At 47.6% G+C, this 26,853-nt stretch overlaps 1 protein-coding gene and 1 pseudogene across 1 annotated transcript in view; one reads left to right on the plus strand and one right to left on the minus strand.

The window, feature by feature from the left end:
- Positions 1 to 6,209, minus strand: part of PPP1R16B (protein phosphatase 1 regulatory subunit 16B) — a 121,685-nt gene extending 115,476 nt beyond the window's left edge. The window contains exon 1 of the mRNA XM_032294944.1: positions 6,094 to 6,209. The gene's annotated coding sequence lies outside the window, so the exon portion shown is untranslated. The remainder of the gene's footprint in view (positions 1 to 6,093) is intronic.
- Positions 6,210 to 10,404: 4,195 nt separating this feature from the next.
- Positions 10,405 to 10,748, plus strand: LOC116562689 (annotated as a pseudogene).
- The last annotated feature ends 16,105 nt before the right edge of the window (positions 10,749 to 26,853 follow it).

The raw sequence follows: 26,853 nt of genomic DNA on the forward strand, positions 1-26,853 counted from the left end.
ATCACAATTATGATAAGTACTGCAGAGAAAAATCTGCTGGATACTATATCAATATTATCTACAGCTTGGAAGCCAGGCATTTTACATACGATTACAAATCCTTATGACAATTCAGGATTGTGTTTGTTAGTCACTATTTAGCCACTTATTGAAGATGCTAAAAATAGCAACTTATTTCTTCATCTTTATTTCCAAATGAAGAAATTAAAGCTCCAGAAAGTGAAAAAATTTCCAAAAGCCCCAAAGCCAGTGGAAAGCAAAGCCAGGATTAGAAGCCTGTCCCCAAACTTTGCCCCCTTGGAAAAGGAAACATAAGCCTTTGTTTGGTTATCCTCTGAAACAGGGAGGGTCTGTGGTCATGTGATGCGCTGACCAGGCATCCTAAAAGATTCATTCCTTCCTGGGGCCACCACGGGGCTCAGCCACCATCTGCCACATCAATCAAGCTGCACATTGCCTGCATCAAGGCACATTTGTGGGTGATGGAATGCCATTCTAGATTCTAGAATGCCAAGAACACCTCCCCCCAAAGCACCTGCACATAGGAATTTCCCCAAAGTCAGAGTAGATACCCAGAGCACACCCCACTGTAAGCCATCTCCAAAATGCCTACTGCCCAGCACCCAAAGGTACACAAAGTGTAAGAAGCCAGATATTCTGGCCAGGTATGGTGGCTCACGCCTGTAATCCCAGCACTTTGGTAGGCCAAGGAGGATGGATTGTCTGAGCTCAGAAGTTCGAGATCAGCCTGGGCAACATGGTGAAAGCCCGTCTCTACTAAAATACAAAAAATTAGTCAGGCATGGCAGTGTGCACTTGTAGTCCCAGCTACTCAGGAGGCTGAGGCAGGAGAATCGCTTGAACCTGGGAAGCAGAGGTTGAAGTGAACAAAGATCGTGTCACTGCACTCCAGCCACAGTGACAGAGTGAGACTCCGTTTAAAAAAAAAAAAATAGAAGCCACATATTCTTTAGTCAGCCTTAGATTTACAAAGTGTGTGAAGAAGGTGGTGCGGGATAGCACATGGAAATTTTGAGACACTCCCAAGATGTGAGTTCCTGTCACTTACAAGCTGCATGCCCTTTAGCAAATTGCCTCACCCTCTGCGCCTCAATTTCTCCCTCTGTGCAGTGGGGGATAGGTGCATTCATTTCAACAGATTGGTATAAGAATTCAATGGCGATGCAAGTAAACACCTTCGACAGTGACCAGCAACCTGAAATGCACTTGGTACTATATCACGATTGATAAGTGAGAAGTCACGATGCTTCCTCCACCTCTATCCTCTTCTTTCAAGTGAGAAACTGAGTCCCAGTAAGAGAGAAACAAGTGCAGAGGTGGGAAGAGCATCTCAGGAAGAGGAAGTGGACCTCTTCTTCTTCTTCATCCTTCCTGGGTGGAATGAAGAGGGAAGGATGGTGAAGGTATGGACAGTTGAGCAGAGGCCAGACCTTCCTTCCATGAAAAGTTAATCCTGAAGTTCCTTGGAAAACCTTCACTAGAGAGCCACCCTCTAAGGAAGGTGCAGAGGGACGGCCTCGGGTCAGTGAGTGTTTAATCCTTCAGGGCTCCTGGCAGGATGGCCTCTGCTACCTCCCTGGCCTTGCTTCTGCCCCCATCACAGTCTGCTGACCCTGCTCCATCAGCAACTTCTCCCACTGCTCTCCAAAAACACCCAGCACCTTTAAGCCTCTGTGCCTCTACACACACTCTTCTCTCTGCTAAGGCTGCCCCACCACCTGGAAAACTGCCACTGAAGGGCTCAAAGTGCTCCCACAGCAACTTTTCCCCACCTGTTATTGGCAATAATAGGCTAATAATAGCAATGAACATCTGTGAGCACTTATTAATATCTAGAAAGCCCAAGCTAGGTTTTTAAGTTTTTTGGTTTTGTTTTTTTGAGACGAAGTCTTACTCTGTCACCCAGTGGAGTGCAGAGGCACAAGCAATTATGGCTCACAGCAGCCTCCACTTCCCTGATTCAGGTAACTCTTCCACCTCATCCTTCCAAGTAGCTGGGACTACAGGTGCACACCACCATGCCTGGCTAATTTTTTGTAGAGATAGAATTTTGCCATGTTGCCCAGGCTGGTCTCGAATTCCCAGAGTCAATTGATCTGCCCACCTCAGCCTCCCAAAGTGCTGGGATTACAGGCGTGAGTCCAAGCTCGGTTTTTTACCCACAGTGTCTCACTTCTCTCCTCACATCATCACCCTAGGGAGGTGGCTTATCTGCTTGAGAGGCAAGGCCTCTGTCCATCCTCAACAGCTAAAAGGTGACAGCTTCAAGATTCAAACCTAGGTCATGCTGAGCCACGTGGATCTGCTCTCCACTTCCTGCTGTTGAAGCCTTTATCCCACAGTGTCCTCATTATCTATCTCCAGCCCTGCCTCTCCCCATAGAGGGAGAACCCTGAGAGCTGCCTCATTCATCTTGAAATCCCTTGCTAAGCACAAGGGCTGGGATGGAATAAACGTCTTTTGAATGAATCAATGAATCCTGGAAAATGGCAGTCAGCTGAGAAAGGCTAAGTGGCTGCTCACAGACTCCCCGGGGAAAAGCTGGTGCTAGACTCAAAGTTCCCAGGAGTGAGTCCCCCACCCCCACCCCAGGAGACAGGCTGAGAGGCTTTCCCTGTCCTGATGGCTACAGGCAGAAGAGACAGGGTCTAACTCACTCCCCACCCTGGCTCTGGAGGAGGTGGGACCTTTGAGAGCCCAACACTAAGGAGGAAATAGTAGTGATGGTGACAATGATCATTTCCTGCATTCCTACCCACACCAGATGCTGTACTGAGCACTTTCTTTTTCTTCCTTTGTTTTGAGATGGAGTCTCGCTCTGTCACCCAGCCTGGAGTGCAGCAGTATGATCTCAGTTCAGTGCAACCTCCCTCTCTTGGCTTCAAGTGATTCTCGTGCCTCAGCCTCCCGAGTAGCTAGGACCACAAGCACAGGCCACCATGCTGGGCTAATTTTTGTATTTTTAGTAAAGATGGGACTTCACCATGTTGGCCAGGCTGGTCTTGAACTCCTGACCTCAAGTGATCTGCCACCTTGGCCTCCCAAAGTGCTGGGATTACAGGTGTGAGCCACCACGCCCAGCTCTAGTACTGAGCACTTTCTATGTGTTAATGGTCTCATAGAATCCTTACAATCCCACAAAGTAGGCATTACTATGATACCTATTTTACAAATGAGAAAACCAGGCTCAGAGAGATTAAGTAATGTATACAGAGCAGCAGAGATTTTAGATAGAGATCCCTAATTTAAATTAGACCTCTCCGGCTCCCTCATTCTTCATACTCATAGTTTTCTGTAAAAGGCAGGCTTGCCTAAGCCCTCCTTGAAGCCTGATTGCTAAGATGCACTCAGGACAATGAAAGTTTTCCTGTCCTGGTCTCTGCTGGAAGAGTGCCATTTGGGACCTACTGTTCAACAAATGTGACAAGTGTCCTGGGTGCAGGAGGGGTGGTGGCTAGGTTGGGAGAGGGGAAGGAATGGTTGTGGGGGTGCGGGAGTGAGGGCTTGAGAATCCAAGCACAGCACCTGAATTCAGGGATGTGCCTTCTGCCGTCTGTTAAACCAGGCTGGCTGCAGCCTCTGTTGCTCCACTCAGGGCATGGAGCTGGTTTTGAGAGGAGCTGAGCCTCAGTTTTCCCAACTGCAAAATGGGGATCAGTAACGCCTGCTTCATGGGGTTGTGAGGATTCTGTCAGGCCATCACACATAGGCCTAGTGTCCAAAGGAGTCAAATGGGCTCTGCAGAAAGGAGAAAGGTTCTGGCTTTAAAACCACCTTCTCATGTAAGCATCCTCTTAGCCCTGTGGCTCAAGCTCCTGAAATCACTTAACAGCTAGATTAGAATTTAACCTCCACTCCAGTGTCAATTACCAGAAAGAGCAAAGTCTGAGTGGGCACCTTGCCTACCATGTCTTTCCAGGCCATGGATGATCAGGAGAGCACAGATGGCACCGGGCCCTGACACAAGAACCACAGAGCCACCAATGAGTGTCACAGTGACAGGAGACCAAAAGAGGGGAAGGAAGGATCACTGGTCTTTCTGAAAGAAGTCATTCCAGAAGCTGGGAAAAGCTGGGGCCAGGAAGGTTCCAGGGCAGGGGGGCACTGTTAGGTAGACCCCAATAGGCAGATAGGTATAGAGTTGACGGTCCAGGGTGGCCTGGTTGACACCTTGTCCCCAGCATCCTGGGGACTCAGCCAGGAAGATGGGATTTGGGTGACAGGTGGGAGAGAAGGGCATGGGAGATTTGTGTGGGAAGGGCCGTGTGAGCAGGCAGCCTGCTGGAAAGATTTTCTGGCCCCCACCGGCCTCCTGCAAGCTGGCTTTTTATGACAGAGCTGGGGGAGGAAGATGTGGAAACTCCCCCAGCCCCTGCAGAACCACCCACCAGGGCTCCACTTCTGCACCTGTCTAAGAGAGACACGCCCCACTCAAAGCCAATCCCGAGGGCGGTAGGTATTGGCCAAGGAGTATTCATCCTCCCGCTCTGCTGCACCCAGCCTCTCCCTCACCTCCCCACAGCCTGGCGGCTGTTAGCCCCGTTTCTTAGAGGCAAGTGAGGCTCGAGAGGCCAAGTGCCTTGCCCACGAGCAGACAGCTAGTTGCCGGCTGAGCTAAGAAGCTTTATTACCAGCCTTGGAGGAGGCCTCCTAGATGGAGGGTTTTTCTCCGGTGCTTCACCAGCCGCAGGAAATGGCAGGGTACACAGGGAAGTACCCCTGCAGACTGAGGCCGCCATCGGCAGGCCCTTTCCATGGAAAGCCCTGCGGGAAAGGGCGCCTGGTACCTCCGGGCCCCGGGTCCTCCACAGAGGGTGATTCAGAGGCGGCACCTGGTGCCCAGAGCCGCGGAGAGCTGGGGGGCGCTTCTGACAGTGAGAACAGGGGCCCTTTATGTGAAATGCAATCACATGGGCGCGCAGGCAGCTCGGTTTTCGCTTCCGAGAAGCGCTGATGAAGCCACGTCCCTCTCCCTCCGCTAATGAGGTGCCCGGGAGCACCGAGACCCAGGCCCAGCACGCGGCGGCGGCGCAACCGTGGGCTCTCGGGAGGGCTAGATTCAAAGCTCTCCGAGGCTCAATTATCCGCCCAGGGCTGGGAGCTGCATCATCAGCATCTCCAGTGAAGCTGAAGGCCGGGCCGGGGAGGGGGAGCGGAGGAAGGGAGTCTGCATGGGGGAAGGAGCAGGGCAGCGAGCGCCTCCGTCTCCCGGCTCTCCACCCGGAGCGGTCGGGGCAGCTCAGCCTGGGCACTCCGGGTGACCTTGGGGAGACCCCTCTGGGCGACCTCTCTGGGGCGGCTGCACGTCTCCGCCCATCCTCGGCGCTCGGGGGCGCTCCTCCCGGCTGGAATCGGTGCGCGGGAGTAGCCCGGAGGGGAGCGTTCCTGACGCGGGGGACCCAGCTGCCGGCGCGCGGGGCCCTGGGAGAGGCCGGGCGCGCCCCTCCCGGGGAACTACCACTCGCGGGGTCTCCCCGGGCTGGCGGGCGCTGTCAGCCGGATCCCAAGGCGGGGCGGGTCTGCAGGCTGAGGCGCCTGCCCTGGGGACCTTTCTCACCCGGGCAGGAGCGCTCTCTGAGCCCTGCCGCTGCCCGCGGGGACCAAGCGCTGCCACGCGAGGGGGCGGCACCCCCATGCCCGGCCAGGAGAGTGGGCGCGGGGGCACGTTTGGTGTCCGCTGTGGCTCCCGCCGCCCAGCATTGCACCCCCGGCAGACGTCGGCCCACGAGTCCAGAACTGGCCGAGGACCCCACCTCCCCGCCTCAAGATCGGGCCACGACGGCCGCAGCCAACGACCTGCCAAAGCGCCCCCTCCCCTGGCCTCATCAAGGAAGCGCGAACCCGGGGAGAACGTCCTCACTCCAGCCCCGACTCCCAGACCCGGCGCTCTCGGTATCCGCCTTTCCAGAGTCCCCAAACCCCATTTATGTTAAGCTCCTGGCCCTTGGCCAAAGCGCCCCCGCCCCCAGCGAGGTGACCGGAGGCTGGGACCACCTCCCCGCCCCATCCTCATCCCCAGCCCCGCGAAGCCGCAGAACGCAGGAAGAGAGGCGGCGCCGCGGGGGAACTCACCCGCTCTCCCGAGCCCTGCCCCGGGCGGCTCCCGACCCCGGCTCTGTCTGTGGGTCCGCGAGACGCAGCTGCTCGAGCGGCTACGGAGCCGGCTCTGCTCGGCCGCCAGCCTCCGCGCCGCCTCTCGGCTCCTCCCCCAAGGCGGGGCCTGAGCTCCTGGGACTAGGGTGGGCGCGCTCAACCCGATCCGGCTTGGGAGGCAGCGCGGGACAGGGTCCCAGCGCTCTCGGGTTGGGACCCCTCTTCTGAGCTGCAGGAAGTTGAAACCGGTTTGGACGCGGCCAGGCTTCGGAATAGCTTTCCTAATGCTGCCCGCTCCTCCCAAATAGTTTTCCTAACCGCCCCCGCTCCGCCACCGCCACTGTGGAAAGAGCGAAGCCAAGGACTGTATCCCTGCTCCCATTTGACAGACGGGAATCCTGAAGTACAGAGAGGAGTGGTAACCTGCTCTAGGTCACTGAGAATTAATGCCAGGGCCAGGAACTCAGGGCTCCTACCTTGAAGGCCTGCTAGGCCTGAGTCTGAAGGATTCCCGGGTCTAGGGGCCGTCCTAGGTCTTGCCCTGGGGACAGGTCTGTGGGGCCAGGTCCCCCAAACGGGGGCGTGGGGCAAGACATGGGGGCTGTGGCCTGCGGCGTGGACTCGCGTCATTTCCTCTTTCTGGAAAGAAGGGAGGTGAAGCGCTGGAGGAAGGAAGTGGTCGTACCTCTGCTGACATCTGCTTCCCTTCGAGTTGTGCAGGATGAAGATAGGGGCTGCTTCCCTGAGATTTAACGCTAAAAATACAAAGCAAAACATACCCCGTGGCTTCTGTCACCTCATTCAAGCCTCTTTCTGGGGCTGAAGGCCTCTGCACTCTGCGCACCAGCCTTTCTTTACACCACAATAGGTTTAACTATTTAAGTTGCTGAGAGTCATCCCCCACCATCACCACCCCAGGAAGAGAAGAGAAAGTTCATAAACAAAGCAGAGAAAACAACCCCAAACATTCTCTGGAATCCACATTTGCTGAACACTGGCCTTAGAACAATAGGTTTCTCTTCACCACAAATGGCCTTGTTTCCGGAGCTCTCCCGGCCTACAGACGAGAGCCCTAGGCACCCCGAGGGCCAGCCAGCTGGGAGAAAGAGAGTTTAAGTCTGGGAAGTTTGGGGATGACACCCAGTTAATTTAATTCTCAGCTGTCATGTTTGAGAAACTCTCCCGAATCCTTTTTTTCACTAGCAATGTTCTTTGGAGGCCACCAGCATCACCTGAGTTTAGTGATTTCTTGTTTGCTCAGTCACCTTTCTTGGGGGAGAGAAAATCTGTGGGTTGAACTTGTTCCAGACCCCCAGGCCCTCCCCAGGAACTCTGCAAGGCGCCCTCATTGGCTCCCTGGCTCCCTCTCTGTTCATTAATAATCCAGTTGTGAATGAGGCTGTTTCAGGAAGAGCAATTAGACAGCCGAGCAGGTGGGGAAGACTTAAAGTGATGTTTAAAATAACCCAAGGGGATCATCGTTCTTTGCAGAATGTTTCTATTGATTTATAATGAAGAGCTGTGGGCTGTGAGGATGGGAATCTATCTCTCCAAAGCTCCTGTGGAACTTGGAGCCTGGGTTCCTAAAATGAGGCCCTTGGAGGGAGGGGGCTCCCAAGTCCAATGCTGTAATGTTCATTCACCTCTCACAAAGTCTTTTGTACCAAAAGTTAAAGTAAATTCAGAATAGGCTGGAGGACTCATGTGTCCTGATTTCACAGCTTACTAGGAAACTTCAGTAATCAAGGCAGTGTGGTACTGGTATAAGGATGGGAGTATCGACCAATGCAGTAAAACTGAGAGTCCAGACAGAAGTCCTTACATTTACTGCCAGTTGATTTTCAACAACAGTGCCAAGACAATTTAATGGGGAAAGAATAGTTTTTTCAAAAAATGGTACTGGGACAACTGGATCTCCACATGCAAAAGAATGAATTTGGATCCCTGCTTCATACTACATGCAAAATGTAGCTCTAAACACAAGAGCTAAAGCTATTAATCTCTCTGAAGAGGCCCAGTGGGTTGGCTCACACCTGTAATCCCAGCATTTTGGGAGGCTAAGGTGGGCAGATCACAAGGTCTGGAGATTGAGACCATCCTGGCCAACATGGTGAAACCCTCTTTCTACTAAAAATACAAAAATTAGCTGGGCGTGGTGGCACATGCCTGTAATCCCAGCTACTCGGGTGGCTGAGGCAGGAGAATCGCTTGAACCAGGGAGCTGAAGGTTGCAGTGAGTCAAGATCACGCCACTGCACTCCAGCCTGGTGACAGAGTGAGACTCTGTCTCAAAAAAAAAAAAAACAAAAACAAAAGACAAAACAAAATAAAACTCTGAAGAAAACATAAGCTTAAATCTTCATGACCTTGGATTAAGCAGTGGTTACTTAGATATGATACCTATAGCACAAGCAACAAAAGAAAAAAAATAGATAAATTAAAAACTTTCATGCTTTCAAGGGTATCATCAAGAAAGTGAAAAGATAAGGCTGGGCCTGGTGGCTCACACCTATAATCCCAGCACTTTGGGAGGCCAAGACCGGATGACCACTTGAGGCCAGGAGCTCAAGACCAGCCACGGCAACATAGCGAGATGCTGTCTCTACAAATTCTTTTAAAATTAGGCAGATGTAGTAGCTCATGACTGTAGTCCTAGCTATTCAAGAGGACTGCGTGAGCCTACAGAAGTTCAAGGCTGCATTGAGCTATGACGGTGCTACTGCTCTCCAGCCTGGATAACAGAGCAAGACCTTGTCTCTAAAAAACGTAACTGTTATCAGCTGAATTGTATGCCCCCCATTCATATGCTGAACTGTACTAGTTACAGTCCCAGAACCTCAGAGTGTAACTATCGATGGAGATAAGGTCTTTAAAGAGGTGATCAACTTAAACTGAGGCCCTTAGGATGGGGCCCTCAGCAATGACTGGTGTCCTCATTGGAAGAGACACTAGAGGAAGGGGGACGGGGAAAGGAAGAGACACTAGAGATGCGCCACACAGAGGAAAGACCAGCGGCAGAAGGCACAGGGAGAAGAAAGTCAACTACGAGCCAAGGAAAGAGGACTTGGGCCTGTGGGGCAGACCAGGGACCAAACCTGCCAACAATTTGATCTCAGAATTTTAGCCTTCAGAATTGTGAGAAACAAATTTTGAGGTTTATTTTATTTTAGACAGAGTTTCACTCTTGTCACCCAGCCCGGAGTGTGGTGGCAGGATCTCAGCTCACTGCAACCTCTGCCTACCAGGTTCAAGTGATTCTCCTGCCTCAGCCTCCTGAGAAGCTGGGATTTCAGGAGCCTGCCATCACACTAGGCTAGTTTTTGTATTTTTAGTATAGATAGGGTTTCACCATGTTGGCCAGGCTGGTCTTGAACTCCTGACCTCAAATGATCCGCCCCCCTCGGCCTCCCAAGGTGCTGGGATTACAGGTGTGAGCCACCGCGCCCAGCCAATTTCTGTTGTTTAAGCCACCCAGTCTGTGGTATTATGCTATGGCAGCCTGGGCAAATAAATACAGTAACCTACAAAATGGGACGAGATTTTTCAAATCATATTCCTGGTAAGGGACTTATATCTAGAATATACAAGGAACTCTTACAACTTGATAATAAAAAGACAAATAACTCAGTTAAAAAATGGGCAAGGAGCCTGGGCAACATGGCAAAAATCCTGTCTCTATTAAAAATACAAAAAGTTGGCCGGGCGCGGTGGCTCAAGCCTGTAATCCCAGCACTTTGGGAGGCCGAGGCAGGTGGATCACGAGGTCAAGAGATCGACACCATCCTGGTCAACATGGTGAAACCCCGTCTCTACTAAAAATACAAAAAATTAGCCGGGCATGGTGGCACGTGCCTGTAATCCCAGCTACTCAGGAGGCTGAGGCAGAATTGCCTGAACCCAGGAGACGGAGGTCGCGGTGAGCCAAGATCGCGCCATTGCACTCCAGCCTGGGTAACAAGAGCGAGACTCCGTCTCAAAAAAAAAAAAAAAAAAAAATACAAAAAGTTAACTGGGCATGATGCCACGCATGGGCCTCTAGTCCCAGCTACTGGGGAGTCTGAGGTGGGAGGATTGTTTAAGCCTGGGAGGCAGAGGTTGTAGTGAGCCGAGATCGTGCCAACTGCACTCTAGCCTGGGCAACAGAGCGAGACCCAGTCTCAAAAAAAAAAAAAAAAAGGGTAGGGGATCTGAATAGAATAGACATTTCTTCAAAGAAGATATATATACACATGGCCAATAAGCACATGAAAAGATGCTCAACATCGCTCTGGTCTCAGCTACAGAAGCAAGATGACGAAGGGAACATCATCGTTTGGAAAATGTGGCAATAAGATGCAGATGTACTGTCGCTGTGGCTCTAAGGCCTACTACCTTCAGAAGTCGACCTGTGGCAAATGTGGCTACCCCGCCAAGCACAAGAGAAACTGTAACTGGAGTGCCAAGGCTAAAAGACAAAATACCACCGGGACTGGTCGAATGAGGCACCTAAAAATTGTATACCGCAAATTCAGGCATGGATTCCATGAAGGAACAACACCTAAACCCAAGAGGGCAGCTGTTACAGCATCCAGTTCATTTTAAGAATTTCAATGATTAGTCACGCAATGGATGCTCTGGTTTTTAAAAATACAAAAAGAAAAAAAGAAAAAGAAAAAAAAGACAACATCATTAGCCATCAAGGAAATGCAAATCAAAGCCACAATGAGATACCACTTCATACCCACTAAGATGGTTATAATCCAAAAGACAGGCAATAACCAGCACTGGTATAGAGATGGAGAAATTGGGTACCTCATACGTTGCTGGTGGACACGTAAAATGGTCCCGCTGCTTTGAAAACCAGTATGACGTTTCCTTGAAATTTAAAACATAGAGTTACCAGATGGCCCAGCAATTCCACTCCTAGGTTTATGCTCAGGAGAAATAAAAGCATACATACACAAAAACTTGTACACAAATGTTCATCATAGCATTATTCGTAACAGCTGAAAAGTGGAAACAACCCAAATTTCCATCATGATAATGGATAAATAAAACATGGTACAAGGCACTATTACTTGGCAATGAAAATGAATGAAGCACTGATACATGCCACAATGTGAATGAACCTTGAAAACCTTGTGCTGAGTGAAAGAAGCCAGTTCCAAGGCCACACATATATTGTATTTGTATGAAATGTCCAGAATAGGCAGATCTATAGAGACAGAAATCAGATTGGTGATTGTCTAGAGCTGGGAGAGAGTTGTTGGAGGCAAATGGGGGTAGGGTGACTCAAAAAGAATACCAGTTTTTCTTTTGGGGGTGATGAAAATCTTCTAAAATTGATTGTGGCAATGATCACAAAAGTATGGATATATTAAAAACCATTGAGTTATATACTTTAAGCCAGTGAACTGTATGGCATGTGAATTATATCTCAATAAAGTTTTTTTTGTTTTTATTGTTTTTTAATTTTTTTCATTTTTGTTTTGTTTTTGTTTGTCTTTTATTTTTTTCATTTTCTGTTTTGTTTTTTATTTTTATTTGGTATTTTTCTTTGTTTTTTTATTACTTTTTTTAATAATAAAGTTTTTTTTTAAAAAAAGAAGTTAAACTATACTCTCATCCTCCACATCTTTCTCTCCTGTCCACAGGGAGTAAAGTCCCTTCCTTTATTTTGGAGGTCATCTGTGGTACCATCTATGGTAAGGCATTAAGGGACAGTCCAAGGCCACTGAATATTCTGTGAGGCTATGGGAACATGTTTGAGGGCCTGCAAATAAATAAATGGGCTCCAACATACAAAATCTAAAACACTGATGTTTAAAAATATAGAGTTAAATGTCAACATAACTCTAGGTCACCTAGTCAACTGCAACTCAGTCAATTCATAGTTATATATAAATTATAAAGAAGGTAGAATTTGGGTGAATTATACAGTTGCTATGAGGCAACGGAATCTGGGAAAAATGAACTAATTCCGGCGTTCAAAGGGATTCATTCTAGAGGTTATCTGAACCAAGGCGTTTGTTTGTTTGCTTGTTGAGACAGAATCTCACTCTGTCACCCAGGCTGAAGTGCAGTGGTACGATTTTGGCTCACTGCTACTTCTGCCTCCTGGGTTCAAGCGATTCTTCTGCCTCAGTCTCCTGAGTAGCTTGCATTACAGGTACCCACCATCATGCCCGGTTAATTTTTGTATTTTTAATAGAGACAGGGTTTCCCAGTGTTGGCCAGGCTGAGCTCGAACTCCTGGGCTCACATGATCCTCCCAAAATGCTGGGATTATAATCGTGAGCCACCACACCCAGGCTGAACAAAGGTTTTTGTTTGTGTTTTTTTCTGAGACAGAGTCTCACTCTTCACCCTGGCTGGAGTGCAATGGCATGAGCATAGCTCACCGCGGCCTCCCGGCTCAAGGGATCCTCCCATCGTAGCCTCCCAGGTAGCTGGGACTATAGTCGCATGCCACCATGCCCAGCTAATTTTTTTTTTTTACTTTTAATACAGATGAGCTCTTGCTTTGTTGCCCAGGCTGGTGTTAAACTCTTGAGCTCAAACAATCTTGCTCGAATAACAGGCATGAGCCACTGCACCTGGCCTGAACCCATGATTCTTAATGTCAGCCTGTGGGCAGGTGCTAGGCTGCCTTCATTCATTCATTCATTCATTCAACAGATAGTCTAATGCTAGACCCAGAGTTAGCCTTGATAGGTGGCCCTTGTCCCCATGCTGCTACTGCTGATGATGAAGGTGATGGCTCCAGGCCAGGCCCAACCAAGAGAAGAGCAAGGAGTGCAGAGGGTTCAACTTGGGTTCAAGTAAAAATGAGCCAAGAGGGAGAAAGGCATCCCAGGTAAGAGTTCTAGCTCTGGCATGAACTCGCTGGGCGGTCATTTCCTCTTCTCAATGTCGGTTTCCTGGTCTGTACAATTCCGATTGTATAATATTTGCAAGTGTTTGTATGTGTGGTTTTTTCCCACGTCCTCATGCTTTTGTGGGAAGTTACTTTTGTTTCACTTCTTTTGTAAGCTCCTCAAGAGCTGTTTGCACACAGTAGGAGCCCCATAAGTAGGTGGAAGGAGCCCTAAACATTTAGGGCTAGTGGTGAGTTCAACCTGTGATACTGTGAGGCTAGGGGTAACTAAGAGTAGAACACATTGGCTTTCATTTTTATATTCAATTTATGGAGAATCTTCTGCAGCGGCTCTCAGTCTTGGTGGTACATTGGAATCACTAAGAAGTTTTAAATTTTTCTAGAGGTTTTTTTTTTTTTTTTTTTTTTTTTTTTTTTTTTTTTTTTTTTTTTTTCTGAGCTGGCATTTCGCTCTGTCGCCCAGGCTGGGGTATGCTGGTATGATCTCGGCTCACTGCAACCTCCACCTCCTGGGTTCAAGTGATTCTCCTGCCTCAGCCTCCCAGGAGCTGGAATTACAGGTGCCCTCCACCAAGCCTGGCTAATTTTTTTGAATTTTTAGTAGAGACAGGGTTTCACCATTTTGGCCAGGCTGGTCTTGAACTCCTGACCTCAAATGATTCACCTGCCTTGGCATCCCAAAGTGCTGGATTTACAGGTGTGAACCACTGTGCCTGGCCTGGAGGTTTATTTTTAAACACACATACAGATCAAAAGAACTCCCAAGGTGGGTTGAAAATGCAACTTCAGTTAGCCAGGATTAAGAATCACTGCCTAAGTCAGTGTTTCACCAATTTTGGTGATCACAAAATGGGTAAGGAATGGGAGAGGGGGTTTAGTCCATTTTGTGTGGCTATAACACAGTACCTGAGACTGGGTAATTTATAAAGAAAAGAGGTTTATCTAGCTCATGGTTCTGCAGGCTGAGAAGTCCAAGGGTATGGCCCAGGCTTCTGGCAAGGGTCTTCCTGTATCACAGCATGTAGAGAAGGGAGGTCAAAAGGGAAGCAGACATGTGCAAAGAGGGGAAACCTGAGGACTTTCCCGGCTTTAAAACAACCCACTCTTGTGGAAAAGAATCCATTCCTGCAAAAACCAATCCAGTCTCCCCAGAGCTAGAACTCACTCTCTACTGGGAGAACAGCACCAAGTTATTCCTGAGAGATCTGCCACCGTTACCCAAACACCTCTCACTAAGTGCCACCTCCCCAAACCCTCATACTGGGGACCAAATTTTAACATGAATTTTGGTGGCAACAAACAAACCATATCCACAGGTGGCAGGATGGTGGGAGAGAGACAGTGTTAAAATGCTCCTTCCTGGGCCTGTCCTTTGTACTCCTTTCTCATTCTTTGGTGTAGGATGGGGCCTAGGAATATGCATTTTAAAGATTCTAATGAACAACATGCCTTAGCTAATGTCTTCAGCTGCCTTGGTAGCAATGCCCCATTCTCCTGTATTCTTTTTTTTTTTTTTTTTTAAGATGGGGTTTCACCATGATGGCCAGGCTAGTCTTGAACTCCTGACCTCAGGTGATCCACCCACCTCAGCCTCCCAAAGTGCTAGGATTACAGGCGTGAGCCACCGCGCCCGGCTCTCCTGTATTCTTTACATTGACTTAAATGAGGTTTCCAAAATTCCAGTGAAAGAAAAGTCATCTGAGGCACTTATTAAAAATGCAAATTCTGGCTGGATGTGGTGGCTCACGCCTATAATCCCAGAACTTTGGGAGGCCAAGATGAGTGGATCACCTTAGGTCAGGAGTTCAAGACCAGCCTGGCCAACATGACAAAACCCCCATCTCTACTAAAAATATAAAAATTAGCCAGGCACACCCCTGTAACCCTAGCTACTCGGGAGACTGAGGCAGAAGAATCACTTGAATCCAGGAGGTGGAAGTTACAGTGTGCTGAGATCACGCCACTGCACTCCAGCCTGAGCAATAGAGCGAGACTCTACCTCAAAATAAATAAAACAAAAATGCAGATTCCATACAAAATTAGCCGAGCATGGTGGCACACATTTGTAATCCCAGCTACTCAGGAGGCTGAGGCAGGAGAATCGCTTGAACCCAGGAGGCAGAAGTTGCAGTGAGCCGAGATTGCACCACTGCACTCCAGCCTGGGCAACAAGAGTAAAACTCCATCTCAAAAAAAAAGAAAAAAGAAAAAGGCAGATTCCATTTTTCAATCACCAAAGTAATAATTGATTGAGGGAGCAACAGCCATCCACAGATGCTACAGCCATTGAGTGAAAAAGTGTTGGGTAACAGAGTAGTCACAGTCTTCAAAACATCACGGCAGCCATCATTTACTAGTTAAAAAGGGGAAAACGTACCTTTACAACAGAGAGTTCCAGTGGTCTCTGCCTTAACCGAGAGATCACACAGCATCACCACTAGTGGGACAACCTGCCATTGTTCGCCCTCACTGTGATGCAATAAGAAGTACTCAGCATCTTCTATGTCACATTCTTGCCAAAAATACTTAACCTAATTTTAATCATGAGGAAAATTTAGACAAATCTAGAATGTGGGCCATTCTACAAGCCTAGACTCTCTTTTTAAAAATTAGTATCATTTTTTTATAGTAGTGGGGACTCATTCTAGATTAAAAGAGATTAAAAAGACACAATAAAAATGTGTAATGTGTGCACCTTGCTATAAAAAGAACTGTTGTGAACCACTAGGGTATTTAAATATCTGTACATTAGATGACATTACTGGATTGACATTACTCTTCTTAAATATGACAATGGTATTGTGGTTGCAATTATGGAGGAAAAGGTCCTTTTGTTTGTTTGTTTTTTCAGACGGGGGCTCACTCTGTCACCCAGGCTGGAGGGCAGTGGTGCTATCACGACTCACTGCAACCTCAGCCTCCCACACTCAAGCAATCCTCCCACCTCAGCCTCCGAGTGGCTGGGAGTACAGGCGCATGGCACCACAACTGGCTAATTTTAAAAAAATTTAAACACGTTTTTGTACAGACAGGGTCTCCCTATGTTGCCTAGTCTGGTCTTGAACTCCTGGGCTCAAGCTATCCTCCTGCATCAGTTTCCTAAAGCGCTGGGATCATAGGTGTGAGCCACCACACCTGGCCTAGGTCCCTATTTTTAGGGACCTAAAATACGGTGAGGAGAGGGTAGGGAGGGAGAAAGAGGAAGCAAAAATGAGCCAAAATGTTAACAATTGGTGAATCTAGGTGAAGGGGATTCAAGTGTTCCTTGTACTTTTTTTTTTTCAATAAAGTACATCTGAGCAGATCCTTGTACTTTTCTTTCCATTTCTCTGGGTTTGATATTTTTCAAAATAAGAAAAATTGGGAGGGAATGCAGATTCTTGGGCCCTTCCCCTTGGTGATTCTGATTCAGCAGACCTGGGTGAGACCTAGGATCTGTATCTTTTTTTTTTAGACAGAGTCTTGCTCTGTCACCCAGGCTGGAGTCCAGTGGCACAATCTTGGCTCACCGCAACCTCCGCCTCCCAGGTCCAAGCAATTCTTCTGTCTCAGCCTCCTGAGCAGCTGGGATTACAGATGTGCGCCACCATGCTCGGCTAATTTTTGTATTTTTAGTAGAGATGGGGTTTCACCATATTGACCAGGCTGGTCTCAAACTTCTGACCTACTGATCTGCCAACCTTGGCCTCCCAAAGTGCTGGGATTACAGGCATGAGCCACGGTGCCCGGCCAGATCTGTATTTTTTAAAGAGTGCTCAGATGATTTTTACCTGGGGTAAGGTGCCACCATCTCCAACATCATGCTCAGAAGTAGCCTCAGCAACCTGTGCCGCTCACTGCCTTTTGGTCTTCACATGCCTGCTGGGGCATTGCCAGCCTTGCACCACATCCCATCCCTCCACCTGGCCTGCTGTTCCCTCCCTCTGCTTAGCCCTCAACCTCTTTCAGGTCTTAGCTTAACTATCACTTCCTCAGGGAAGGTTTCCTAGAGTCCATTCAGCCAAACCCCCTGGTAATAGCTCTCATAAGCCCAGGGATCACGGTTGTCATTTTGCACATAGTTGTGGCATTGAATATTAATTCTCCCATTAGACAGTGTTTTGGGTTGAATTGGGTTCCACCACTCCCAAATTCCTATGTTGAAGTCCTAACCCCCATTATCTCAGCATGGGACTGCATATGGAGCTAGGTCTTTAAAAGGTGACTAAGGAGCTGGGTGCGGTGGGGCACACCTGTATTTCCAGCACTTTGAGAGGCTGAGGCGATCGGATCACTTGAGGTTAGGAGTTCAAGACCAGTCTGGCCAACATGGCGAAATTCCATCTCTACTAAAAAATGCAAAAATTAGCCAGGCATGGTGGCAGGTGCTTGTAATCCCAGCCACTTGGGAGCCTGAGGCAGGAGAATCACTTGAACCCAGGAGATGGAGATTGCAGTGAGCCGAAATCACGCCACTGCACTCCAGCCTGGGCAACAGAGCAAGACTTCATCTCAAAAAAAAAGAAAAAATAAGTGACTAGGGTCAAATGAGTTCATATGGGTAGACCCTAATCCAGTAGGACTGGTGTCTTTATTAGAGGAGATTTGGAGGCAGAGAAAAGACGCTGTGAAGACACAGGAGGAAGACAGCACCTGTAAGCCAAGGAGAGAGGAAAAGAAGCCAGCCCTGCTGACACCTTGACCTCAGACTCCCATCCCTCAGAATTGTGAGGAAATTGTTGTCTGAGCTGCCAAGTCTGTAGTATTTTGTTATGGGAGCCCCAGGACATTGACCTGGTGAGTACCACCCAGCGCCCAGTCAGACACTAGGACTTTTTACTTAACATGGATTCCAAGTGTCTAACATAGCCTGGCACATAGAAGGAACCAGGACTTTCTTATTTGTTTGATTTTTTGGCGATAGGGTGTCACTCTGTCATCTGGGCTGGAGAGCAGCGGTACTGTCACAGCATCACGGTTGACTGTAGCCTTGAACGCCTGGGCTCCAGCCACCCTCCTGACTCAGCCTCCCAAGTTGCTGGGACTACAGGTGCCGCCACCACACCTGGCAATTTTTTTTTTCTTACGTAGAGTCTTGCTCTATGGCCCAGGCTGACCTGCAACGGCATGATCTCAGCTCACTACAACCTCCACTTCCCAGGTTCCTGACATTTTAATGCCTCAGCTTCCCCAGTAGCTGGGACTATATGCATGCACCACCATGCCCTGTCAATTTTTGTATTTTTAGTAGAGACGGGGTTTTGTCATGTTGCCCAAGGTGGTCTCGAACTCCTGGCCTCAAGTGGTCTGTCAGCCTCGGCCTCCCAAAGTGCTGAGATTTCAGGCATGAGCCACCGCACCCAGCCACCTAGCTAATTAAAAAAAAATTTTTTTTTAGAGATAGGGTCTCACTATGTTGCCCAGGCTGGCTTCTAACTCAGCCTCGAGCCCTCCTGCTTGGATCTCCCAAAGTGCTGGGATTACAGGTGCATACCACCGTGCCTGGCAGCAAGAATTTGTTGAAGAGATGAAGTGACCCTGTTTTTGGAGGCTGGTGGGACTGTCTAGAGAGTAGAGAAATATTAAAGCCCTGGCATACATCAGAGCTTTAATAAACAGAGCTTGAAAATGCAGCGAGATAATATTTTGGAAATTACAAACAGGGGTTACGTTTCCTTCCCTTCTGCTTTTGTTTTGTTGTGCTGCTACTGTGGTTGCCCTCAGCTCTCACCCATCTAGCAATTGTCACTCTTTGTCTCTCGGGAAGGACAGATGCCACTGACAGCAAACAAAATTATTCCTCAGGCCTGAGTGGCAAAATTGAGCCTGGAACACCCACAACCCAGCGGGCAGCCTGAAAGCTGAAGCGCTTTTCTTGTGCTACTGCCTGGAATAAGAGAGGGAAGGTCTTTTGAAATTCTAGAAATCCAGGCTTTGGAATTCTGGAAATCTAGGTTGGAAAGATACTGTCATCCTTCTGTATTTCCAGGGGACTGATTCCCAAAATGGGTGCATCAAATTTTGGGAGTCCTGCAGGACTCCAGCAAATAAGCTATTTTCCATCTGCATTTGGTTGCAGATGCAGAACCCATCTATATGGGCAGCCTACTGTATTTATTGGAAAAAAAGAAAAGAAAAATACCTGTGTTTAAGTGGACCTGCACAGTTCAAACCCGTGTTGCCCAGGGGTCAACCGTATATAGGCAAAGCCTAAAGCAGAAAGGCAAAATGTTTATCCCCACACAACAGACGAGTTGAAGGGATGCTCCACTCCTGAATTAACAGGGAAATGTAAATAAAACATCCTGGAGATAAAGGTCACATCCATCAGAAAGGCAAAGTAAATATAAATAAACAAGTCTCTTAATACTGCAGTGGGCTAAGATTGTGTCACTGGAACCCCATAGGGTGGGAGTAACCAAACACTGGTGCAACCGTTTTGGAGGGAAATTTGCCATTATTTGGGAAATGCAGCATTATTTGGGTGTACTCACGTCCAGTAATACAGCAGCTCCACATTTAGGAATATCCAGCGAGGAGAAAACTTCCACCTGTATAGAAGACATATCTAAGGCTATTCATTAGGCCTTTATCTGCAAAAGAATAAGCAACATCCTAAATGCCTACCAATGGGGGAATGGATACATGGATTCAGGAGTACTTTGATATCATGGAATTCTAAACAACAGAGAAAATGAACAGAAATAAAACTACCTGTATCAACACAGATAAATCTGAAAAACAAAGTGAGTTGGGAAAAAAATGCAATGTGCAAATGAACACCCATAGTGTGATACTTTTTATTTATTTACTTATTTATTTATTGAGACACAGTTTTACTCTTGTTGCCTACGCTGGAGTGCAAGGATGCAATATTGGCTCACTACAAACTCCGCTTCCTGGGTTCAAGCAATTCTCCGGCCTCAGCCTCCCGAGTAACTGAGTTACAGGTGCCCGCCACCAAGCCCAGCTAATTTTTTTGTATTTTTAGTAGAGATGGGGTTTCACCATGTTGGCCAGGCTGGTCTCAAACTCCTGACCTCAGGTGATCCACCCGCCTCAGCCTCCCAAAATGTTGGGATTACAGGTGTGAGCCTCCGCACCCGGCCCCTTTCCCCATTTTTAGACATTAAAATCTCATGGCTTCCCTTAATATTACTTGAAAGTCCAAAATACAAGTCTGAAAGCAATCCCTTTATCATAAACCATGGGACTGCATGTGCTTTGGAATTTCAGAATTTTGTGAATTTTATAAATGCAATGTGGTGGGTGCATAGAGTCTATATCAGTGGTTCTCATACGTGAGCATGAGTCAGAATCTCCAAGAGGGCTTGTTAAAGCACAGAAGGCTGGGCCTCACTCATTCTGTAGGTCTGAAGCGGGGCCTGATAATTTCCATTTCCATTTCCATTTCCCAGTTGATGCCAATGCAGCTGGTCTCAGAAGCACATTTTGAGAACTACTGCTATTTTACGACATCCTTAGAGGGGGCTAGAGCAGCACCCCCAAGTGAAATATTAATATTTCTACTGTGGTCCAGGCGTGGTGGCTCACACAGGTAATCCCAGCAGTTTGGGAGGCTGAGGCTGGTGGATCACCTGAGCTCAGGAGTTCAAGACCAGCCTGGCCAACGTGGCAAAACCATATCTCTACTAAAAATACAAAAATTAGCCAAGCTTGGTGGAGGGTGCCTGTAATCCCAGCTACTCAGGAGGCTGAGGCAGGAGAATTGCTTGAACCTGAGAGGTGGAGGTTGCAGTGAGCTGAGATTATGCCACTGCACTCCAGCCTGTGCAATGGGGCGAGACACTGTCTCAAAAAAAAAAAAATCTGTGAAATGTTAATGAAAGACTATAAAAAGCCTTAGGCCAGTTCGGATTAGATTTAGCTACTGAGTAAGCTTTTGTAAACCGATGTAAACACTGAGTTTGCAGAGAATTTTGGATTTTGGAAGAGTGTAAGGGATTGTAGATGTGTAAATGAAATTTCATGACCAAAGATGAAAGCATACAAAAAACAGTAATGTTAGAATATGCTTTTTAAAACTACACTTGATCTGTCACCATCAGGGATTGTGAATGTGGAATGAATGAATGAATGAATGTGAATAAACTCATAAGGAAGAAGAAAGGGAGAAACAGCTGGTCTGGCATAGTTTCTATTGGCCACCAGGTGGCAGTATCAGCTCTCTGTCAAAGTTGGGGAGTGCTAGGGAGGCAGGCGATCTGTGCTTTCATTTGAAAGAGCCAGGCTGTGGGTAGATGCTCTATCTAGAAGAGCCCTTGGGAGTTGCTATTGCTGCGTATGCAACTACTCCAAAACTTAGAAGGGTAAAACAACCACTTCATTATGCTCATGAGTTCTGTGGGTCTGAAATTTGGAAAAGGTGAAGCAGTGACAGCTTGTCTGTTCCACATGTCTGGGGCCTCAGGTGAAAATAGTTGTTGGCTGGGGGTGACTCACCAGCTGGGGGTGGGGGTGTGGGGAGGTGACTCAATAGCTGGGAGCTGGAATCATCCGGAGGTGTTTTCACTCACATGTCTGGGTATCGATGATGGCTGTCAGCTGCAACCGCTACCAAGGGTCTCTCTCTGTGTGGTCTCTGTGTAGGCTAGCTCAGGCTTCCTCACAGCGTGGCAGCTGGGCCAGCCTGGGCTTCCTCATGGTTGCTAGCTCAGGAATAACATAGCAGCTGGGCTAGCTCCGGCTTCCTCATAGCACGGTGGCTGGGCTCAAGTGTGAGCTTCAAGGAGAGAAGAAATAGGACACCCTTTGATGGGAGGAACATCAAAGTCAATGTATTCGTTTGCTAAGTTGTCATAGCAAAGTACCACAGTCAGGGTGAGTTGAGCAACAGAAACTTATTCCTCAGAGTTGTAGCAGCAAGAAATCCAAGATCAGGTGTCGGCAGAGTTGGTTTCTCCTAAGGAACCCCTCCTGGGCTTGCAGATGGCTGTCTTCTCACTGTGTCCTCACACGGTTTTTTCCTCTGCATGGTACATCCCTGGTGAGGTCTCCTCTTCTTCTAAGAACACAGTCATATTGGATTACAGCCCCACCCTAAGAGCTTCATTTTAACTTAACCACCTCTTTTAATGTCCTATCTCCAAATTCAGTCACATTCTGAGATACTGGACTTCGACGTACATATTTGTGGGAACACGATTCTGCTCCTAACAGCCACATTGTCAGACGATCATGTGATATAGGTGACATCTGTCTTGGGAAAATGCAGTCTGCACGGCACCTGTCCTCGATGCACACCACACACGCCAGTGGTACCACAGTTGGTGACGCACATCATTCTCCCTCCTACCTCCATGCCTTTGGATGCACCATTTTCTCTGCCTGGGATGCCCTCCCTGGCCTCCGCTAACAAGCCACTCTTAGTCACCCATCCAGAGCTCTCTCCTCATCCAGAACATCCATGACCCTCCTTCCTGTCACCAATTTCATGGACCTTCATGTTTACTACCACTCTTGTCACATTGATCACTGGCACTGCCATTTATCGACTGCTGCTCTGTGTCAGGCTAAGGTCCTTTGAACTCCGTTAATTCTCACAGCAACCCTGTGAGGTCAGTTTCACAGATGGAGAAACTGATAGAGTAGGGCAGTTATTAGCCCAGGACCATAGAACAAGCAAATGGCAGAGTGAAGACTTAAACCCAGGTCCGCCTGGCTTGAGAGCCTGTATTTGTCACCTGTAGCCACTGGGCCTCTGAAAGCCCTGGCAATGTTTAGGCCCCTCCTCTGTGCTATGCTAGCCCCCGGTTTAATCCTGTCGAAGTCCTAATCCCCTCAGTAATGCAGGTTGCACTAGCTCTAGTCCCACCTGCCAGGCTCACCTGCTTATGCTTGGACTGTCCCAGGGAAGGTCTCACCTGAGCTTAGAAATAGGCTGAGGGCCCAGCATGCCTTGTATATTACACGGCAACGCCATGACACTAATGGAGTCCAATGGACCACACCTCCTGACATCCACACCTATGCATAGCCCCCTCCCACACTGACTTGGGGCTTGTCCGTGTGACTTGCGCTGGCCAGTGGGACATCAGCAAACATGATACAGTCAAGAGCTAGGAACACACATATACACAGGGCTTGGTTCTCTAGGAATACTGCCACCTTGTGAATAAAGTCGGAGTAGACTCAAGGATGAGAGGCCACGTGCACAGAATGATCCAGCCACTCAGTCTGTTCCAGGAACCCCTACTGATGACCCAGACATGTGAGGGAGGCCAACTTGGACCACCGGCCCCAGTCAAGTTCTATACGGCTATAGACATGTGAATGACTCTGGCCTGACTAGCAGAAGAACTGCCCAGTTGAGCCCAGCACGAACTGCTGACCCACAGAATCCTGAGCAAATGCAACAGTTATTGCTTTAAGCAGCTAAGTTTTGGGGTGGGTATTATGCAGCAATCGATACCCGATCCCCTGCTGTGTGTCCCCTTCTGCTCCAGCACCCTTCTTAGGCTTCTTGAGGGGCCTCACGGCTGCTGCCAGCATCCACCCCTCGAGCACTCCTACAGTTCCCAAAGCAGTCAATATTTGAGGCACCAAGCCCCTCTCCCCAGCTCTGGTGCCCCCTTGGGCCTGATACAGCTATGCTCACTTGTGGCTTACGCCTTAGAGAACTCTGCTCGGAGACATCCTCGGGTAAGGCTGGATCCAGGGTCTCACATGATGTCCTTGGGGCTCTGTGTTACTCAGTGCTTGGCTCTGCTTGATTCTTCTGGGATTCACTGTGCAGCCAGGTTTTCCCCACACAGTTGCTGTGGTCCACCTCTCACGTGTTAACTCAGTGAGCAGCTGGAGCCTTCGGGCGGCTTCCATTCCCTTGCCTGGCAGTGTCCTTGTAGTGGAGGCTTTCCAGGTGTCCACTGCAGTGAAGAAAAGCCCTGAAGCAGAACCTCAACAGAGTAATGGTGGCAGCCTTGCCGTTGCTGACCTCCAGCCTGGGGACAAGCAGGAAATGATTTTGCAGTCAAGACCAGGGTAATAGTAATAGTAGTGTAATAAACATTTTACTTTCCTGCTGTGATCCTCCACTTCATACACATATTTTACCCTTATGTGTAATTTGGTATATGTTGTTTATCCTCATATTCTTTTGTTTTTTCCATGATAGCACACTGTTTTTTTTGTTTTTTGTTTTTTTTAGACAGAGTCTTGCTCTATCGCCCAGGCTGGAGTGCATTAGTACAATCTTAGCTCATTGCAACCTCTGCCTCTCAGGTTCAAGTGATTCTCATGCCTCAGCCTCCCAAGTAGCTGGGATTACAGGCATGCACCACTACGCTTGGCTAATTTTTTGTGTTTTTAGTACAGGTGGGGTTTTGCCTTCTTGGCCAGGCTGGTCTCAAACTCCTGGCCTCAAGTGACCCACCCGCCTCAGCCTCCCAAAGTGCTGAGGTAACAGGTGTGAGCCACCACACCTGGCCAATAGCACACTGTCCTTTAATTTCTTATTTTTAAATTAGCATGACCTTTATTATCTTCTTATTTTGTATTTTTAAAATCTTTTGGTCCATCAACTTCATGTATAGTAACACCATTTCCAAATACATGTTTTTGCAGGGATACTCTTTGAAGTGCTATTTATAATAGAATAAATTTGGAAACAGATTTATTCAAATGCCATTCAAAGATAGAATGATCAAATAAACCACGGAATGAAACATAATAAAATGCTATTCAAATGTCTAAATGAATGAGTTACTTCCCAAGGAATGGGAAGGAACCATATGACTAAAACTTTAAAAGGCTATTATGTGCCATGAGACTGGAATAAGGGAAAAAGTCATATCCATTTTTGGCTAGAAGAGTCAATAAAGGAAAGATGTCATCTTTCTATCTTTTCATCTATAATTTTAATGGAATGCAAACAAATATACCGACAGGATTATTTTGGAACTTGACAAGCTGATTCCAAAGATCATGCAGGAAAAATCAAGAGAAGCTCTGAAAAAAAAAAAAGAGAAATGTGGGAGACAAACTCTGCCAGGGCGTAAGGTGTATTATAAAGTGACAATAATAAACAGTTCATTGCAAATTCAGAAATAGAAAGATGAATGGAGCAGACGAGCGAGTCTGGAAGTAGACCAAAATATACAAGGTCATTTAATAAATAACAAAAGTGACATTTACATCAGTGGAGCAAAGACGGATTACTCAATAAATATTGTTGGTACAGCTGACTAGTCGTCTGAAAAGAAATTCAGCTGGAGACTTACTGCAAACTTATGCCAAGATAAATTCCAACTGGATAAATAAATTATAGTACATGCATACAATAAAATACTACACAGCAATGAAAATGAACCACAGCTACACACAACATGAATGAATCTTAAAAACAGTGCTGGCTGGGCGCAGTGGCTCACACCTGTAATCCCAGTACTTTGGGAAGCCAAGGTGGCTGGATCATCTGAGGTCAGGAGTTCGAGACCAGCCTAGCCAACATGGTGAAACGCCATCTCTACTAAAAATATAAAAATTAACCAGGTGCGGTGGTGCACACCTTTAGTCCCAGCTACTCAGGAGGCTGAGGCAGGAGCATCACTTGAACTCAGAGGCAGAGGTTGCAGTGAGCCAAGATCTCACCACTGCCCTGGGCAACAGAGTGAGACTCCATCTCAAAAAATATATAAAATGAAATAAAATTTTAGGGGCTAGGTTCAGTGGCTTATGCCTATAATCCCAGAGCTTTGGGAGGCTGAGATAGGAGGACTGCTTGAGCCCAGGAGTTCAAGACCAAGCTGGGTAACATAGGGAGGCTCCTGTCTCTACAAAAAATAAAATAATTAGCTGGGCATGATAGCACATGCCTGCAGCCCAGGCTACTCAGGAGGCTAAGGCAGAAGGATCACTTGGGTCCAGGAGTTGGAAACTGCAGTGAGCCATGATTGTGTCACTGCACTCCAGCCTGGGTGACAGAGTAAGACTCCGTCTCAAAACTGCAGCAACAAAAGAATGCTAAGAGATGCCTAATGAGGTAATAACACTATAAGGAACATGGAATAGAATACTGTTGACATTGGTACAATGGCTTCTTCTAAGGAGGAAGGAGTGGATTTTGATGAGGGAAGATGGATCACACTGGAGGCTTCTAGGGTGGTACCCGTATTCTATTTCTTTTTCTTTCCTTTTTTTTTAAAAACAAACAAACAAACAACAAAAACAGAGACTTGCTCTGTCGCCCAGGCTGGAGTGCATGGTGTGATCTCAGCTCACTGCAACCTCCGCCTCCCAGGTTCAAGTAATTCTCCTGCCTCAGCCTCCCAAGTAGCTGGGACTATAGGCGTATGCCACGACACCCGACTAATTTTTTGTATTTTTAGCATAGATGGGGTTTCACTGTGTTAGCCAGGATGGTCTCGATCTCCTGACCTTGTGATCTGTCTGCCTTGGCCTCCCAAAGTGCTGGGATTAGTATTCTATTTCTTGACCACAGCGGGTAGTGGTCATAGTCATATAGGTGTTCATTTAGTCACAGCTGTTGGGTGTACATTTATGTTTTATGTCACTATATGTGTGTTTTACCAAAAAGGATTTAAAAGAAAACACAGGATGTTTTTTAATTATCTCAGGACGAGTAAGGCCTTCTTAAATATGACATAAAACCCAAAAGCAATTTTAAAAGATTGCTTCATCTGAGTTCACAAAAAGAATCTGAGTCGAAAAATAACAAAGTTAAAAAGACAAATGCCATTATGAGAAAATGCTTGCAATTTTTATTAATTTCTTAAGATAAAGGAGCCAAGGAGCCCAGGTGCAGTGGCTTACATCTGAAGTCCCAGCACTTTGGGAGGCCGAGGCAGGCAGATCACTTGAGGTCAGGAGTTCGAGACCAGCCTGGCCAATGTGGTCAAACCCCATCTCTACTAAAAACAAATACA

The sequence above is a fragment of the Sapajus apella genome, unplaced genomic scaffold (assembly GCF_009761245.1).
Source record: "Sapajus apella isolate SASKATOON/1434 unplaced genomic scaffold, GSC_monkey_1.0 scaffold33, whole genome shotgun sequence".
Taxonomy (NCBI): domain Eukaryota; kingdom Metazoa; phylum Chordata; class Mammalia; order Primates; family Cebidae; genus Sapajus; species Sapajus apella.